The sequence below is a fragment of the Portunus trituberculatus genome, chromosome 30, assembly GCF_017591435.1.
Source record: "Portunus trituberculatus isolate SZX2019 chromosome 30, ASM1759143v1, whole genome shotgun sequence".
Taxonomy (NCBI): Eukaryota; Metazoa; Arthropoda; class Malacostraca; order Decapoda; family Portunidae; genus Portunus; species Portunus trituberculatus.
In genome coordinates this window covers 7,662,641-7,682,242 of record NC_059284.1, presented here as the reverse complement: position 1 = coordinate 7,682,242, position 19,602 = coordinate 7,662,641, and the positions used below count along the sequence as shown (strand labels likewise).

The window sequence follows — 19,602 nt, the reverse complement described above, 5'->3', positions numbered from 1 at the left end:
CTCTCTCTCTCTCTCTCTCTCTCTCTCTCTCTCGCATTGTTGGTATATAAAAATCTGCTAGCAAAATTGGGAAAGATAGATAAATAGAGAGAGAGAGAGAGAGAGAGAGAGAGAGAGAGAGAGAGAGAGAGAGAGAGAGAGAGAGAGGAAGAAGGGTGCTCGTGTGAAAGGAACTCGATTTCCACAGAAGAGAATTATCGTGGCAGACGCAAAAAGGATCATCTGCGTAATTTCTCTTTGATCGTTCGGCGTGAAGAGAATGAACACGCGATGGAGGGAGGGTAGGCACTGGGGAGGGGGCGAGAAGAGGGGGAAGATGGAGATAGGGAGACGGACAGACAGGAAGGAAGGAAAGAGAGGAGCGGAGGAAGGGAGGTGCCACAAAATAACGAGAGGAAATGAAAAGATTGTGATTTAATAAGGTGAAGAAACAGTAATTAGAGGTAAGGGTTAGCAGAGAGAGAGAGAGAGAGAGAGAGAGAGAGAGAGAGAGAGAGAGAGAGAGAGAGGTTAGAAATAACGAGGAAATCTACCCATTAGTTAACGCTTAACTGTCTTAACTTAGTTGTTACGGGGGCGATACTTCTTAAGGGGGGCGATTTACAGGAGGCCCTAAAGATGATATGGCACTCCCTGGTCCTGTAGGCACTCTGACCTGGCCTGTGACTCCTTTATGTCAGCACCATCACTCCCAGTCACCTCCTATCAGCATCCTTGGTCGTCGTTTTCTTTACCTGATGATTCCATGCCTCTGTTTTTGTCATCCTCCTTGAAGGTATAATCCTCGTTTTCTTTGCTTTTCCTAACTGTTCCGAGCCTCAGATTCTCACAGCATCCACGCGTCAATCCTTTCCTGTCCTCTCAAAACTGTGATCTTCGTTTTCTTTGTCTTCCTTAAATGTTTCCAGGTCTCAGTAACTCATCATAGGGTATCTATATAATTGTCTCATGCTCCCCGCTGCTCCTATCCGGTAGCTTTATCTTCGTTTTCTTTTATTTCACTGTTCCAAGGCGTATTTCTCCTTCATTCGCTGATAAAATGTGGACTCGTGCTCTGACATGTTTTTTGAATCTAAGTACAAAATTTGATTAATTGATTGATTTAGTTTTTTGGCGCCGCGATATCGATGGTGCTCACGGTAGAGAACGACAATTGATGTACGGTTAGCATCTTGAAATATTTTTTTTATGTAATAGGGGAAAACTAACCAAGAGCAACATAGAAAGAAAAAAAAGGCCCACTTATTTACCAGTCTTCCTGCAGGTCTGAGAGAGTTTGCCCCGCCTAAAAAAAGGATAGATTTCTTGAAACCTTCCCCTTAAATAAAGTCGAGTCATTGGAAGTTAGATACTGAAGCAGGTAGGGAGTTCTCAAGTTTACCAGAGAGGCTTGTGGTTCATGTGTTAGGACAGAGAAGATATGTGCATTTAACACGAAGATATCCATCACAACTACTGCAAAGTCCCACTCAGAATTCTCACCTCGGAATGACTTTTATCTGAACCCCATCAGTACCATGACGCGTTTCCGTGTTCATTCTGCTCACTAATTGATGATTTTATGCAACTTCAGAAACACATGTGGGGGATTAAAATAGTGGAGACTCTAGCCATTAATCTTTTCACCTCCATAGATCCTTCCTGATAATAAAATGGTCTAATCGTACTCAAATCTCAAGGTAAGAATGTGTCCCAGTACTGAAGGGATTAATGCTGTTTTACTCTCCGGTGTTGATGTGTGCCCTCGTGCGTGTGGTGAGAGGAAACCCACGCTATTCTCAAAAGGGGAGTGGGGGAGTGAGGGAGAGGAGGAAGGGAGGGGAGGAGTAATGTAGTGCTAGGTGGTGGTGGAGTGATGCGGTAAAGGGGAGGACTAGAACTGTGAAGCAGGCAAAGGGAGGTTAATGGGAGGAAGTGGTTAAAAAGGGTAGAGGGCACACACACACACACACACACACACACACACACACACACACACACACACACACACACACACACACACACACACACACACTCCTGTTACATCGTGGGCCATTACACGAGTAGTATCCCTTAAGTTGATAAGGAAACTTTCACCATTACATATTATTATTATCATTATTATTATTATTATTATTATTATTATTATTATTATTATTATTATTATTATTATTATTATCATTGTTGTTATTATTATTGTTATCATTATTGTTGTTGTTGTTGTTGTTGTTGTTGTTGTTGTTGTTGTTGTCGTCGTCGTCGTCGTCGTTAGCGGCGCCTTTCTTCACTGTCATTATCGTTCCCCTCACTCGCTACCAGCAACAGACAGACAAGAAGCGGCAGTATTTGGGTTAATGTGATGGTAATACTAACACAGGCGACGTTCTTCGCCCGCACCACGCGCCTCCAGGCACCATAAAGTGAACCTGTGCCTCCATACCTGTCTGGGCGGCGTCCCTTTCTGTCCCTTCAGGCGGCTCTTTCCCTTTGGCGCCAGACGCGATCCCCGCAGGCCGGCACAGCGCCCCGCACCAGCTGGAGCCTCGGGTGTGTTGACAGCACCGAGGCGAAGCTAATTTCTCCCGCACGTCGTAAATTTTAACTCTATGGCCTCCATTCTCTCGCGGATGAGGACGTGCTCCCTACGCGGCCCCGGCACACGCCCATAAAGCTTAAGTAACGAGGGCGTCGCTGCGAAAGGGAGGTGGTGTGGAGTAGCCACGCCGCGCGCCGCCACTCCATTGCCTCTTCCGTGTCCGTTGGATGTAAAGAGACGCGAAGTGACAATGTAATCGTGACTTGTGGAGAGTGTGAGCGACGCGTGGCGGCTCAACGCGGTTCATTACACTGCACGACGCTCGCTGATTCCTCTCTCAGGTGTGGCCGGGGCCCTGCTGGCTAGGCGTGCTGGCGGGTACTGCCGGCTGCCATGCGTGCCTCGCTTGTCACCTGAATGCCGAATTAGCGCAAGTTAGGGAGGCGATAAGGCTGATAGTTGTGGGCCGCAGCTTCCCTCCGTCAGTGTCACTGGGCAGGGTCATTGTGAAGGCTGGGGAGGGGAACCAAGACTTGCTGGATCTTTAAATGTGTCTTGTATCATGTACAGCTGACAGGGATGTATGGTTATGATACGTACTAGCCAGACTTCATTCATGCAATAAGGAACGATAGGATCATATAACAAAACAAAATCGAGTTGAGGGCGTGGCTTTTATAAAGGAAGGACATGACACAAGCCAGCCAGCCAGCCAGCCAGCTAGCCAGCCAGCCAGCCAGCTAGCCAGCCAGCCAGCCAGCCAGCTAGCCAGCCAGCCAGCCAGCTAGCCAGCCAGCCAGCCAGCCGACCAACCAACCAACCAACCAGCCAGCCAGCCATCTCCTTAAGACTTTCCTGAGCTGAGCGGGACCTACGATATTCACACCTCCGCCTGCAGGATCGCCCGCCTGATCTAATATTCATGATTCCCCGCCACGTCTATCAATATGCAGATTATCCGAGTGTGAAACCAGACCCGCCATATTGTATCCACCCGAAAAAATGATAAATCTGTAACGAGAGGTGAGGGATGGCGATGGTTGGTCACGAGTCTTCTGGGCGCTAACTATTGTATCTATCTTTCTCTCCCTCCGTCTCTCAGCTCTGTATTATTAACGTGTTTTCTGTTTATTAACGTGTATCTGAAATGCGACTAAGGTTCCTCTGTGTTGTATATCCCTGTCTTCCTCTCCCTTTTTCAGCCCAGAGACTTGAGGTTGTAGGGTCCATGTCTGTGTATTATTTCTGTATTTCCTGTAAAAGCTGAAATGGGGCTTAGATTCCTCTCATCTCTATCTTTTTGTTCCTGTAATGAGACACAGAGGAGAGATTGATGAGTGGTATGATTTCAATTAATAAACTGAAATATGACAAAGATTCCTCTCATTTATGCTTTCGGTGGTGTAAGATGTAGAGAGGAGAGGCGAGACAGTGCACATCTAACCTTGCTGATCCATATCACGACTTCCTGGAACAAACTTAAATGGGACGAAGATTCCTCTCACTTATCCTTTCGTTTCTGTAGCGAAGTAAGACGTAGAAAGAGGAGAATCAATTCAAACTTAACCTTACTGACCCCCACGCCCATGAATAAATTTAAATGAGACGAAGATTATTTTTACTTATCTTTTCTTTTCTGTAGTGAGGCAAGATAACAAGGAGAGGCGAGTCAGTTCAAGCGTAACCATGATTCATATTACGATTTCTTTCAACAAACTTAAGTAGGTCGAAGATTCCTTTCACTTATCCTTTGTTTCTATAGTGAAGCAAGATATTATTGAGAGAGGCGAGTCTTAATGCTTCCCCTCAACAAACTCAGCGTCAGTAACACTCACACGTGGACTGCTGGAGGTTGTCAGGGCGCAGAGGACAGACGCTTGAGAGAACTGACGTGTGGTGAACATTTTTGCGTCCCTTAGATCACATCGCACAAAATTCACTTACAAATGGAACTGAATACATTGGACCTCTTCTTCCTCTTCTTCCTCCTCCTCCTCCACAGAAGACGTACAACTGCCCAGGTCCACCGCAGTAACCCAAAGAGCTTAAGTCGCAGATTCACGTCAGGAAAGACATCTGGAATTTCGCAGTCAGACGGTGCAAAAGATGATGAAATGAGGCTTCTCTCTAGTCAGTCTTATGGAGGCAGTGAACACATGAATGCGAGTAGTGTGTGTGTGTGTGTGTGTGTGTGTGTGTGTGTGTGTGTGTGTGTGTGTGTGTGTGTGTGTGTGTGTGTGTGTTTTAAGATGGATTCTACTTTCAAATAAATGTATTCAAAACAGAAAAAAAAAAAATAGAAAACACATATTCTATTTTTTTTTTACCTGCATCTCAATATATTAACAAATTCAAATTAATCCTTTACTATAGTCACCCTTTAATTAATTCTTCCTCTTTATCCTTTTCTTTATTCTTTCTGTTTTTTCTCTATAACAGAGAGAGAGAGAGAGAGAGAGAGAGAGAGAGAGAGAGAGAGAGAATGCTTGCGGTCTCATCGACTAGAAATTGCTTTGTTTTTTAAATCATAGAGGAAAAGGAAGAAGAAAGATGGAAGGGGGGGAGAGGGGCGGACGGGAGATAAAAAAGAGAGAAGGAAGAGATAGTGGTGGTGGTGGTGGTGATGGTGGTGGTGACGGAATGAGAGTCGTAAGCAATTGAGGTGGTGATGATGGCTGTAGTAGTGACAGTTGTAATAGTGGTAGTGGTGAGAGTGGTGGTGATGGTGACGGTGGTGGTGCACGAGGGAAATTATAGTGGTTAGTAATGGTGGTGATGTGTGTGTTGTTTTCAATTGTCATAGTGGTGGTGGTGGTGGTGGGGGTAGTAATAATAACAGTAGTAGTAGAAGTAGTAGTAGTAGTAGATGGTTGTCATAGTGGTGGTGTTGGTGGTGGTAGTAGTAGTAGTAGTAGTAGTAGTAGTAGTAGTAGTAGTAGTAGTAGTAGTAGTAGTAGTAGTAGTAGTAGTAGTAGTAGTAGTAGTAGTAGCAGCAGCAGGAACAGCAGTAGCAGTAGTAATACACCTCATCTTTGTCTGGTAATCTGGTAATACAACTCCTTCTCCCTCCTCCTCCTCCTCTACCACCACCACCACCACCACCACCACCACCACCTAGTCACGCTCTGGTAACTTGAGTGATCTGTACAGTACACACGCCACTGCTCTGAAACTCCTCTACAATGATCGCGAACAAGGCCTGTCTCTTCCGTGTCTTCCAGTGTTGCTCCGGTGAGAGGAGTAGGTTCAGAAATACACATGAGAAAGATGAATAGAGGACAGGTAGAAGAAATATAGGTTGGGTATAAGAGGAATAACTTTGAAATACTTGAGGTAATGGACAGTACTGAATTAGAAGTAGAGGGAACGCAAGTCATTATGTTACTAATACGAGTCTCATCAAGAATACGCAAGGAAAAGACATAGCAGAGTGAGAGGCGGCTAGAAAAGGATTAAAGATAATTTGCAATGTAATAGTAATGGATAGTTTTAATAATAGAAAGGCAATTCATTTTGTTACTAATACGAGTCTCATTTCCTGCCGGCGAAGCTGCAAGGGAGTCACTGGGCCGAGCCGGTTTCCTGCTTCCTGTGGGGGCGGGGCGAGGCGGGACGGGACGGGGCGGGGCGGGATGGGGCGGGGCGGCCTGTCATCACTGGTCCCTCTCTGTTAACAAGCCCCGCTACGTCACAATTACGTAATTAGCAGCTCAAATTGCTCTTTAATTAAGCTAATGAGGGATTCGTGAATGTAGAAGCTCACCCTTCGTCAAGGTCGTGTGTGTGTGTGTGTGTGTGTGTGTGTGTGTGTGTGTGTGTGTGTGTGTGTGTGTGTGTGTGTGTGTGTGTGTGTGTGTGTGTGTGTGTATGATTAGGCCCACAGACTCCTGGACGCTCACTCCGCCATTAGTAGGACTGTAGGAGGGCAGCGTGTGGGCGTCCTGAGGAGTGGTGGTGGTGATGATGATGGTGGTGGTTATGATGGTGGTGGTGGTGGTGGTGGTGCTTGTGGTGGACTAAGGGACGCCCAGACAGAGGATCCGGTTTCTCATTAGGAAGAAAACTGTACCTAACCACATGTATGAATGCGTGGGAGCCTGATGTAACCTTTACCGTGGCTGCGAGGTCTTGTGTGAACCAACGACTCCAAATGATCAAGACCGCATCTTGTCTCCATCACATGCTTATCATTGTTGAGCAAAATGATAACAGTAAATTCATAAAGATTATTCTGCAACTGAAATTCAAAAGCCTTAATAGTACAAGAAGTCAACGTTAGAGCATTAACCCCTTCAATACTGGGACACATTGAGATTTGTGTACGATGAGACCATTTTATTGACACGAGAAGGGTCTATGGAGGTCAGAAGATTAATGGCCACAGTCTTCACTATTTCAACACACCACATAAGTTTCTGAAGCTGTATAAACTCACCAAATAGTAACCAGAATGAAAATGGAAATGCGTCATGGGGTTGAATTGTACTTACATGAAAATGTTTAAAAGTAAGATAGAAATTAAATAAAACAAACGCATATAAAAATCACACAAGTTTTTCATTTTCATTACAATTTAGAACACTTTGTATTGAAGGTCCCTGAGATGACCGCGTCCTCCTCTTGACTCGCATTGAGATTCTGGCGAGGAGACCCGACACACTCAGCCTCCTTGATGGGTGTGGTGAGCGTAAGACTCGCTGTTACAATACTAAAGTCTTATCTCTGTGGCCGCGTCTCCTGTGGTGCTGCCAGGGATGTGCTCTCCTTTATCACGCCACCACTCCACTCACCGCCGCCAAGGTTGTGTGTTTTTGTGGTGTGTGTGTGTGTGTGTGTGTGTGTGTGTGTGTGTGTGTGTGTGTGTGTGTGTGTGTGCTGTAGTGGCGCCAGCACAGTCACTGTTGCCACTGTTATCGTCACCACCACCAAAAGATGAAGATAATTAAAGAGAGGAAAAGGAGGAGGAGAAGAAGAAGAAGAAGAAGAAGAAGAAGAAGAAGAAGAAGAAGAAGAAGAAGAAGAAGAAGAAGAAGAAAAGGAAGGGAATAATAACAAAGATAGCGATAAGAAAAAAAATAATGTACCACCACTATTACTATCATCACTACAACCCTCACCATCACTTGCAACAATAACAACAGCAACAACAACAATAACAACAACATCAACACCACTAACAAAAACAACAATGCAAGGTCATCTAAATCAGTGTTACCGGAAGCAGGTTGTAGTGTTGCCAGGCGTTGATAATTAACCTTGCTCAAGTGTACAGCGCCCATACACACACACACACACACACACACACACACACACACACACACACACACACACACACACACACACACACACACACACACACACACACACACACACACACACACACAGGTCATGTAGGCAAGGCAGTTTACAAGTACAGATAATTGGGGTTACTTGTGATAGATTCGTGTAGAAGTATTATTACCTCATTAACTCCTCCTCCTCCTCCTCCTCCTCCTCCTCCTCCTCCTCCTCCTCCTCTTCATTTCGTCTTGGTCAACTCTTCCACTCTTCTACAAAACTTTTTCTTTACAATCTTTCTTCTGCCCACTCACCTTTCCTTACTTTTACCCTTTACTCTCCTCCTCCTCCTCCTCCTCCTCCTCCTCCTCCTCCTGTTCCTCCTCCTCCTCCTCATCATCATCAACTCTTCCACTCTCCTATAAAACCCTTTCTTTACATTCTTTCCTCTGCCCACTCTTCTTTCCTTAATTTTACCCTTCACTCTCTGTTTCCTCTTCTTCCTTTACTTTTCAAGCCTCACTCATCCTTCTTCATTCTGGCTGCTCATTCTTATCCTCCCCCTCCCTCACTCCTCCGTCTCCTTCGTCAGGTTATTGAAACAGACAGACTAGCGACGTAGGGGTCTGGCACACCTCCTGAAACACTCCTCACCTCCGCTACTTGTCAAAGGCTCCAATTGAAGTGAAATAGTATTCTAATTGTGTTTTTGTGGTTCTAGTGACAGGCTGATAAGGTTTCTATGTTATGATCACGAGAAACACTCTTGAGAACCTTGGTAGCGATTTCTGTGGTCTTCGAAAATTGTGGTGATGAAAAAGTTAAGTGTTTTTGAAAGAGTTATCAGTTTCCACCACTACTTACTACTTTTTTTTTCTTTTTTTCATTTTTTTTATTTATTTATTTATTTTTTTTTATCTTCTAGTGAGTCTCTCCTTGTCTCTGTCTCTTTCCGTTCCCTTCTGCACCTTCCTATGTCTCTCCTTCCACGTCATCACTATTTTGTTGCTTTCCCTTCCTTTCTCTGTTTTCTCAACGTTCTTATCCTTCTTCCTTCTTCCCTTTTTCCTTCCTCTGCTGTTCATTATTTCTGTTTCCCATTTTCCTTCCTTTTCATCCATACCCTCCTTTATATTTTTCTTTTTCTTCTTCCTTTCAAATATGTTCGTGTCATTTCTGTGTCTCTGGCTTTATATCTTTCTTCTCTCTTTCCTATTCTTCTTTCCGTGTATTCTTTTGTCACAATCTCCACTTCCTTTCCTTCCTTCCTTCTGTGTTTCTATTTCCACTTCTTCTCTCCCTTTCTCTCTCTCCTTCCACCGGTGTCTGGTTGCATCCTGAAGGTGGAGGTGTAGCGCCCCGCCTCCCTACGTCAGTCTGCGGACGGATGTGGCTCATCTCGGACGTGTGCGTGTGAGTGTGCGTGTGTGCGCGCTCGCCTGTGTGATTATTGTACCTGAGTGGCGTGGCTCCTCGTGGCCTCATCCACCCTCCCCCTCACCTGTGTAGCGCGCGGTGGTACACCTGTCAAATGTATGAGCTGAACACGTGTGGCATCAGGTGTTCAGATAAGCTTTATGTGTTGATTATATTTAAGCATTGGTGGTTCAGTGGTAGAATTCTCGCCTGCCACGCGGGAGGCCCGGGTTCGATTCCCGGCCAATGCATAATTTTCTCACGTTTTTTTTTTTTTTTTTCTGTTCTTTCTATTTAACTTATAGTTTCAACGCGAGTGATTTGTGTGAGAGCAGTGAGAGTTTACAGAACAATGAAAATAACGATATAATCTGAATGTTATCAGAAAATACATAAGAGAAAGTGACAAGGAAAATTTCTTGTAATTTTATTGTTGTGGATATTACAAGAAGGAGCATCGGTGGTTCAGTGGTAGAATTCTCGCCTGCCACGCGGGAGGCCCGGGTTCGATTCCCGGCCGATGCATCAATTTTGATTGTGATTTTAATATTGGTGACAATACGCCGCTTGGAAATATTAGAAAAAGTCATAGAAGAAGATGACAAGAACCAGTATGGCAGTTTTTCTATTTCATATTTTTTCCTTGTGTTTAGTGAGTGTGGAACGGCAAGTGAGTGGCGTGGAGGCCTACGCTGGCTGGGACGGGATGTCATTTAGCGGGTGGGAAGGAGGGGGTGGCAGACATTGAGCCTTGGAAAACCGGTCGTTGGATTAGCCATGCACGGGGCTGCTTCTGAAGGAGGGAGAGTCCGCACGTGACTGTCAACACCTGCCAACCCTGCTGCTGCTGCTGCTGCTGCTGCTGCTCTGTGTGTGTGTGTTTGTTTGTGTGTGTGTGTGTGTGTGTGTGTGTGTGTGTGTGTGTGTGTGTGTGTGTGTGTTGCTTCTTTTTTTGTGTTGTTTTATATGTTTCGTACTTGTGAGGGAGAAGATGAAGGGAGTAGTAGTAGTAGTAGTAGTAGTAGTAGTAGTAGTAGTAGTAGGAGGAGGAGGAGGAGGAGGAGGAGGAGGAGGAGGAGAGGCCCGACAACAACAAGAACAACAAAAAAAAAAAAAAGCAACAGCAACAACAACAACAAACCCAACCTCCGACAACGAAGCAAACGCCAGAGAGAGAGAGAGAGAGAGAGAGAGAGAGAGAGAGAGAGAGAGAGAGAGAGAGAGAGAGGGGAATCAGAGGTGTGTGACTTGCATTCTGGCTGCGTCCTCCTCCAATGTCACGCTTGTTGCTTCGCCCGGATGTTGTTATGCCTCTTATCCCGGGGCCCCGACTGCCCACCGGCGAGGACGACCTTGGGGAGGAGGAGGAGGAGGAGGAGGAGGAGGAGGATGAGGAGGAGGATGAGGAGGAAGAAGAGGAGGAGTTTCTGGTTAGTCTCAAGTGAGGCTCGTCTCATCATGAACCGCCTCGTCTCGTCTTGCAAAGCGTCCCCTCATTAAGAAACGTAATTGGCGCTGTGCTTTCGTGCTATTTACGTACACACACACACACACACACACACACACACACACACACACACACACACACACACACACACACACACACACACACACACACACACACACACACACACACACACAAAGTTGCGATTCACTTCAATTTTGCGTCAGCTAAGGAAACCATTCTGTGTGTGTGTGTGTGTGTGTGTGTGTGTGTGTGTGTGTGTGTGTGTGTGTGTGTCACGGCAAAGTACACTGAAAACCCTCAACTTTTATTCATTATTATTTTCTTATGCTCCTTCCAGAACAGCCCTTTCCTTGACAAGCTTCATTCATTCTACAGTCCAGCCCCGCCCATTTTCGTCCTCACCATGTTTCTTCTCTTCTTCTTCCTTGTCCTCCTTTTCCTCCTCCTTGTCTTGTCAGTCCCGGTAGAGCAAACCTTCGTCCTCTCGTTAAAGTAAATTGCATTCCTAAACTCATCCCTGCTCGCTAGTACCGGAGCCGTTAGAGTTTCACCTTTACTTTGGCTGTCAGTTTGACCCTCAACTATTAACTCAACTGACCTTCACGTTTCAGTTAGGGTCACTCACTTCTCAAGACAACTGGCTCATATTCTGAAAAAAAAAAACTTCCGCGATGCACCTTCATCATTTTCAAAGGGCTTTAGTTGAAGTGACGCGGTATTTAAGGGTGTTTCTGTAATTCTAGTGACATGTTAATAAGTTTTCTGCATTATTAACAGGACGAATGCTCTTTAAAACTCGGCTAATCGTCTCTAGTCTGTGAAAACGGTCGTGGTGAGAGAGGGAAGCGTTTTTGAATATAACTTTCTAAAGGTCCGCATTCAGAAACGCTTTGCTCTCACGGCGACTATTTTCAAAGGCGCTAGTTGAAGATACTCATGTTCTTAAGGGTATTTTTATGGTTCTAGTGATGGATTAGCAAGATTTCTAGTTTATCATAAGGAGAAACTGCCTTGAAAACCCTTCTACTTGTCTCTGGGGACTTGAAAAATTGTCGGAGTTAGAGAGCAAGGCGTTTTTAATATGGTCTTGAGTCTCCTGTTTTGGTGAAGGCAGGTCACTAGGACACTGCCTGTATTTCTTTGTTTCTTTCTAATTTAGGGATGTACGGGAATGTTTATAGGATGTCAGAGAAGAGTTAAATTTTGTATAGTGAGCCACATGTGAGATTCGTGGGTTTGTTGCAGTTTATTCTTGATTTGTCATGTTCTTGTGAGTTTTTGTGGTGTTTTTTGTTGGAATAGTTTAAGGAATGAGTTGATTTATTTGTGTAGCTGTCTGTATGTGTGCCTTTACTTCTGTCATTTTGTTTGTCTCTGTATGTGTTGGTCTTTCTGTCCATCTTTCTCTTTTCCAATGTCTTTTTCATCCATATTTTTAATCCTTATCTATTCACCTTTATTCGTTTCCTCTTCTGTCCTTTTCTGTCCTTCTTACCCTTGCCTTTAGTCTTTCCTTTGCCTTCTTCCTCTTCCTCCTCCTCCTCTTCTTCTTTTTCTTCTTTCTTCTTCTTCTTCTTCTTCTTCTTCTTCTTCTTCTTCTTCGTCTTCTTCTTCTTCTTCTTCGTCTTCGTCTTCGTCTTCTTCTTCTTCTTCCTCCTCCTCCTCCTCCTCCTCCTCCTCCTCCTCCTCCTCCTCCTCCAAACACCGGCTCAGGTAATCGTGTTTGCTTTGGCTCAGTACTCTCCTGTGATTGCCTTCCGTCTCAGGTGCATTGGGCCCTTGAGACGCTCTGAGGAGGAGGGCGATGTTTGCTTCAAGTTACAACGCGTCGCCATTAGATGAAATACGTGGGTGTGATAGATAACTGTACCCTTGTATTTATATTTCGCTGAGTTTATGATTATTTGAATGTGTTTATATTTGGTTGAGTTCAGCGTCTAATCCTAACCCCTTTAGTACCAGGACATGTTTTCATATACCTGCCTACATTTTGATGATTTTACACAGCTTGACAAACTTACGTAGGGATTAAAACAGTGAGGATTCTGGCCATTAGTCTTCTGGCCTATATAGACCCTACCTAATGTAAATAAAATCGTCTAATAATACCTAAAACTCAAGGTAAAAATGTGTCTCAATATTTGAATGGTTTAAGATTAATTCCAAATAACTAAAAGGTTTTGTTTGCATGTGGGTGAGAATATTGGAGTCATTATTTGTGTGGTTATATAGTTTACTACTTGAAGATTGGAATACCAGATAATTGCAACTTTCTATTTGACTGTCCGTGTATATTATAATCTAAATACCTTTGTGGTTAAGAGGTAAAGACCACTACAACGTTTGATTTTAGTCCTTAACCCCTTCAGTACCATGACGCGCTTCCATATTCATTCTGCTTACTATTTGGTGATTTTGTACAGCTTCAGAAACTTATTTAGGGGATTAAAATAGTGAAGACTTTTGCCATTAATCTTCTGACCCTTTCTAATGTGAATAAAATGGTCTAATCGTGAACAAATCTCAAGGTAAAAACGTGTTCCAGTATTGAAGGGGTTAATTTACAAAACCAGCTAGATGAGATTTTTGGGATTATAATGAAGCAGGTTATTTGTCAACGCTCGTCTTCCCCGTCAGCGCTGCCGTCAGAAGGGAAGCGGGTCGTGGGTAACAATGCACGTCCTTCCCTCAGACGCTCGCTAGATCAATACCCAGCAGTGATACAGCGGCTGGCGGGGCGTCTGAGGGCACTCCACTAGCCTCTGAGGACATCACGCACACGGATATTCTTATTTTTTATCTTTTGAACCAGCGATGAGAGGAAAATCTGTCCTTCTCTTCCTCCTCCTCCTCCTCCTCCTCCTCCTCCTCCTCCACCTCTTCCTCGTTTTTCGTCTCCGCTATTGTTATCACTCCCTTTACACGCCAACGAAACAAACACCGGAGGAACAACACTACATATATAAATAAACCCGTTTCGATCCTCTTGAGCCGCTCCACTGATCCCATTTGCTCAATCAGTATAAGTGTTTCTACTTTTTTCGTCACCATTGCTAGTCGAGAGAGAGAGAGAGAGAGAGAGAGAGAGAGAGAGAGAGAGAGAGAGAGAGAGAGAGAGAGAGAGAGAGAGAGAGAGAGAGAGAGTAGGAGAGGGAGAGGTTAGGGGTAAGAAAGGCAACTGGTGCTGGGATAGTTGTGTGTCTGTTGCTTCTTCAGGAGGGACGGGGCCTTTCTCTGCGTTGAAATAAGACAAAAGGGTGATCTCCAGGGACTCTGCAAAGGTTGGCGGTGAAAGACTCTATCACGGGGAGCGAATTCCAAAGGGAGTTTTAAGAGATGAAGGAGAGATGAGATGAGGTGAAGGGGTCGGGTCGGGTCCAAAGGGAGGGAGGGGACGGGAGGAAAGGGCTTGGGTAGTGAAGGAATCTGTAAAGGAGAAAGAGGTCACAGCAGTGGAAGAGAGAATGGGAAGGAGCTTGTGGGAGAGTTGGAATGTTGAAAAGGGGAGGAGAGAAGTGTGGGGGTGAAATTTTGGGAGTGTGATGGAATGTAGTGGAAAAATATTTTAGAAGAGCAAATTTGGGAGTATCTGATTAGTGTGTGTGTGTGTGTGTGTGTGTGTGTGTGTGTGTGTGTGTGTGTGTGTGTGTGTGTGTGTGTAGCAATCTAAAATGAACAGCGTCCTTTGCTAAACATCTTGTATTATACCTTACACTACGAAAAGAAAACAAAAAAAAAAAATCATGGAGACACCACCACCACCACCACCACCACCACCACCAGCACCACCACCACCACCACCACCACCAGCGCCGCCTGTTGCATGAGGGTGGCGCCGTAGAGCTGTCAGAGTCTCAGCAGCATGGTCGCCTCAGCAATTACTGCCTTTCTCATTTAATCCCCGGCAGTAATTAATCCCGAGGGAGGAGAGGCAGCAACCGCTCATTACTTTGTCACGAGCTTGTCCCGGCCGATGGCGAGGCGGGCATGAGGAACGCCTGAGGGTGGTGGTGGTGGTGGTGGAGATGGTGGTGATAAGAAAGGATGTAGGTAGTGAAAAGGTAAGAGAGAAGAGAGAGAGAGAGAGAGAGAGAGAGAGAGAGAGAGAGAGAGAGAGAGAGAGAGAGAGAGAGAGAGAGAGAGAGAGAGAATTTAAGAGAAGGTGCGGATGGAGAATTTAAGAGAGACAGGAGGGACGAAATGAAGAGAGAGAGAGAGAGAGAGAGAGAGAGAGAGAGAGAGAGAGAGAGAGAGAGAGAGAGAGAGAGAGAGAGAGAGAGAGAGAGAGAGAGAGAGAGAGAGAGAGATGGATGAAATAATAAAAAAACATAAATAAAAGGAGATGGAAAGGATTGAAGAATGGGAAGGAAATAGAAAGGGAGAAAAATGAAGTGAGGAAGAGGAGGAGAGGAAAAAGGAAGACAAGCAACAAGGGGAAAAGAATAGTAGTGAAATATAGAGGAAATTCAGAAGGAAAAGAAGGGGAGAGAAATGGAGGAAACTGAAAGAGAGATATAGGAGATGGAAATGGATGCAAAATTGAGAAAAAAAATAAAAGAAAGTAGAAAAAAAATCATAGTTTACTGATGGAGATACAAAGATTTATACAATTTATTTATTTCTCTTCTGTCTATAACCCGCATTCTGAAACGCTATGCTCTCTCACCATCACTACTTTCCTAATGTTCCAGTTGAAGATATTCGTGTTTTTAAGAGTATTCTACGTATAGTTCTGAGAGATTAACAAAATTTCTGGTTTATTAAAAGGAGAAACTGTCTTGAAAACCCAGCTGTCTGTGTGGCCTTGCAAAGTTGTAGTGAGAGAGGAAGGCGTTTCTGAATAGATAGATCGTGATATATTTAGTTCACGAAAATGAAAGCATCTTATTTATTTTTTTTTATTTATACCATGTGGGCTTTTCACGGGAATTTATGGACTAAAGGGGATGCTTTTTGTGGTACCTCCTATCTCAAAGCCCACCCGCTAGGAGACCGTTGCCCCGAGTGAGGAAGCCCAACCTACACTCGGACCGTGGACAGGATTCGAACCTGTGCGCTTGGAGACCACTCGGACCCCAAAGCACGCATGGTTCCACTGTACCACGGCGGATCCCAATGTCTTTCAATGTCAATATGTATACGAAAAAAAATTACTTATCTACTTTTTCACGTATTCATACCTATAATATTCCCAACTTTTCTTTCACACCACAATTTCATTTCTTCATACTCCTTTGCTATTTATAATCACAAAACAAACTCCATAAACTTCACTGGACACATGAATAACCAAAGACTCACACAATACTCAAGTCACCCATAAAACTCAAGGGTGAAGTACAGTTTTCTCTGGTGTTGCCCATTTTCTACTTTACCCTGACTAGTTAGAGATGGTCGTTAGGAGGGGAGAGGCAATAGAGGGGAGGAGGGGCGTCTAAGGGAGAGAGGGAGAGTGGGTAAGCTGTTGGGATTGGGATATCGATTGGGGGAAAGGTGATTGGGAGAGCGAAGGGAAGAGGGGAGTGTTGGCAAGTTGGCAACCCTCTAGAGGAATTTTTTGGAAAAGTTCTTATCTTCCTTCCAATTGTCTTCTCTGCATTTTTTTCTTTTTTTTTCCTTTTTATTTTTTTTATTCTATTTGTATTTTAACTTTCTATATTGTGTGTGCTTCTCTTTCTCTCTCTTTCTCTCTTTACGTTCTTTTTTGTTTTAATCTTTTATCTGTTTTTTTCGCATTTTTCTATTCCCTCCTTCCTCTCCCCTTTCCTTCCTCCCTCTTATCCTTCCAAAGTCCCTCCACCCCATTCTCTCTCCCCCTTTCTCCTCGCTACCTCACTCGGTTTTTCCTTCCTATCACTCTTCCTCCCTCCCTCCCTCCTATCTCCTCCTCCTCCTCCTCCTCCTCCTCCTCCTCCTCCTCCTCCTCCTCCTCCTCCTCCCCAGCCAAGTGATCTGTGTAATCCATGCATCCTCCTCATATTGGTGTCATCCATCACGGTGACGCCCTGACAACCTCCTCCTCCTCCTCCTCCTCCTCCTCCTCCTCCTCATCATCATTTTCTTCTTTTCCACTTTTCTTTATCCTTGCTATGTATATTTTTTTCGTCAGTTTTCTTCTTTTTCTAATCTCCTCCTCTTTCTTCTCCTCCTTTTCTTTTCTTCTTCTTCTTCCTCCTCCTTTTCTTTGATCTTTTTTCCTTGTTCCTGTTTTGTTTTGTTTAGTTTGTGTCGTCTTTTGTTGTTGTTGTTGTTATTGTTGTTGTTGTTGTTTCTCTTTTCTCTATGTTTTCTCTTCTATCTTCTTTCTGTTATCTCTTTCTCTCTGTCTTCTTGTTTCTTTTATCCATTCTTTCCTCCCTTTTATCAATGTATTTCCTCCACCCCAACACCTTTCAGTCTGTCTCTCTTTCTCTCCCTCCCTTTCTCCTCTCTTTCTTTCTCTCCCTCTCTCCCTCTCCCTCCTGTCTCTCCCTCTTACCATTCTCCCTTTCCCTCTTTCCCTATCTTTCTTCTGCTCCCCTCATTCCTCTCTCCTTCACATCCTCTTCACTCTCACGCTCTCTCTTGTTCCTTTTGTATCTATTGTCCTCTCCTCCTCCTCCTCCTTTTCTTCCTCCTCTTCTTCCTCCTCCTTAGTTGTTATTTCCATCAACCTCTCTTTCTCTTACTTTTTGTTCCTTTCCTTGTTACGTGTTTTGTTATTAATTCTTTTGACATTATCTTATCTGTGTCACGGAGAAGGAAGGAGAGACATAGAAGGAGAAGAAGGAAGGGTCTGAAGGGTAAGGCGAGGAGAGAAAAGGATAGTAGTAGTAATAGTAGTAGTAGTAGTGGTGGTGGTGGTGGTAGTAGTAGTACCAGTAGTAGTAATAGTAGCTTTTCTTCTTATTTCTCATCACTCATTCACTATCTTCCCGTCTCACTCTGACCAAACTCCTCCCGTTCTGTCTCCATGTTCTTCCCGTCATCTCCTTCCCTCCCTCTCCCCGCCCTCCACGCCCCAATGCAGCCTTCCACCCGCCTCCTACACTGTCACCTCGCTCTTGCCGCTCCTTCTCTCTCCAGCTCCTTTCAAGACCTTATTTTCATCACCTCTACCCTTCCAGAGAGAGAGAGAGAGAGAGAGAGAGAGAGAGAGAGAGAGAGACAGGGGGGGAGGGGGGGCTCAGTTTAGCAAGCAGATGGAAGATGAGATACCAATGAAATGATAAAGATTGGATACAGAAATAGCAAAATCTCTCTCTCTCTCTCTCTCTCTCTCTCTCTCTCTCTCTCTCTCTCTCTCTCTCTCTCTCTCTCTCTCTCTCTCTCTCTCTCTCTCTCTCTCTCTCTCTCTCTCTCTCTCTCTCTCTCTCTCTCTCTCTCTCTCTCTCTCTCTCTCTCTCTCTCTCTCTCTCTCTCTCTCACAGGGGACAGCCAGCGGCACAGGCCCATCACCGTGGCTGTAGATTTCATTAAGCGTCACAGACTTAATCAAGTGTGTGTGCGTGTGTCTGTGTGTGTGTGTGTGTGTGTGTGTGTGTGTGTGTGTGTGTGTGTGTGTGTGTGTGTGTGTGTGCGTGCAACTGTCAGCTGTCCACGCCTACTCATTATTGCCCCGACGCCCACCCACGCCTGTCATGTACTATCACATTCTCTCTCTCTCTCTCTCTCTCTCTCTCTCTCTCTCTCTCTTATCTCACTCTCCAGTATCAACCTTCCATTTCCACCTCCTTTCCTCCTCCTCCTCCTCCTCCTCCTCCTCCATATATAAGGGCAAAGCTTCTTCTATGGGTAGTGGCGAGGCAGTAAAGGGAGAGTAAGTCCTGGCTGGGAGAGGGTGAAAGGAGAGGGCGAACAGGAGAGACGGAGGCAGGGAGGAAAGTCTAATGTAGTGTCTGTGTTGAGAGAGAGAGAGAGAGAGAGAGAGAGAGAGAGAGAGAGAGAGAGAGAGAGAGAGAGGGCTGGTAGAGAGAGATACGCATGCTGTCTTCTAATTTTGCACACACAACACCACTCCTTCAGAAATATAACTCTCTCTCTCTCTCTCTCTCTCTCTCTCTCTCTCTCTCTCTCTCTGTCTCTCTCTCTCTGTCCTTATCAACACCCACAGAAGGCAATTAATAAGAAAACAACAAAAAAGTAAATAGTAAGATTTTCTCCTTTATCTATCGTGATTTTTGTTTTAATTAGTAGATACAATTATTAAGACTTTGAGGCTAATTTAAGTTGTTTCCTTGACGTAAAGCGTAAATTTCCCTTTTTTTACTCTAATGCGTGTTTAGATAGTAATTTTTCAACGTGTGGTTTGTCAGTTTTAGTTTCTTGTGTTTTCCTACAAATTTCTTAACAGGATGGCAAGAGAGAGAGAGAGAGAGAGAGAGAGAGAAAGCTATTGAGGGGAGATAGTTTGGAGTGGAGGGAAGGAAAAATGGAATGGAGGTAGGAAGGGAGGGAAAGAGGAGGGAGGGAAGGATGGTAACGAGGGTGTTAACATGTGAGAGGTGTATGTGTGTGTGTGTGTGTGTGTGTGTGTGTGTGTGTGTGTGTGTGTGTGTGTGTGTGTGTGTGCGTGTAAAAAATATATATCAGTTGAGTGCTTTGGAAAAAAAAAGATAGCGCGCATATATATAAGTTTTTTCATAGTTTTCTCTCTCTCTCTCTCTCTCTCTCTCTCTCTCTCTCTCTCTCTCTCTCTTGTGTTGATCTTTCATTCTCATCACGTTTCTCTTTTGTTTCAACCCTATAACGCGAACCATCAAACCCACCCACCCTCTCTCTCTCTCTCTCTCTCTCTCTCTCTCTCTCTCTCTCTCTCTCTCTCTCTCTCTCTCTCTCTCTCTCTCTCTCTCTCTCTCTCTCTCTCTCTCTCTCTCTCTCTCTCTCTCTCTCTCTCTCTCTCTCTCTCTCTATTCCCATTCCTGATTCCAGCTGGGAGGGGCGGCGG

The 19,602-nt window shown here is 44.6% G+C and overlaps 2 non-coding genes across 2 annotated transcripts; both read left to right on the top strand.

Moving 5' to 3' along the window:
* Window positions 1-9,388: 9,388 nt before the first annotated feature.
* Window positions 9,389-9,459, top strand: Trnag-gcc. The gene has a single exon. It is a non-coding gene; the product is annotated as a tRNA-Gly (tRNA).
* Window positions 9,460-9,662: 203 nt separating this feature from the next.
* On the top strand, window positions 9,663-9,733 carry Trnag-gcc. Its single transcript has one exon. It is a non-coding gene; the product is annotated as a tRNA-Gly (tRNA).
* The last annotated feature ends 9,869 nt before the right edge of the window (window positions 9,734-19,602 follow it).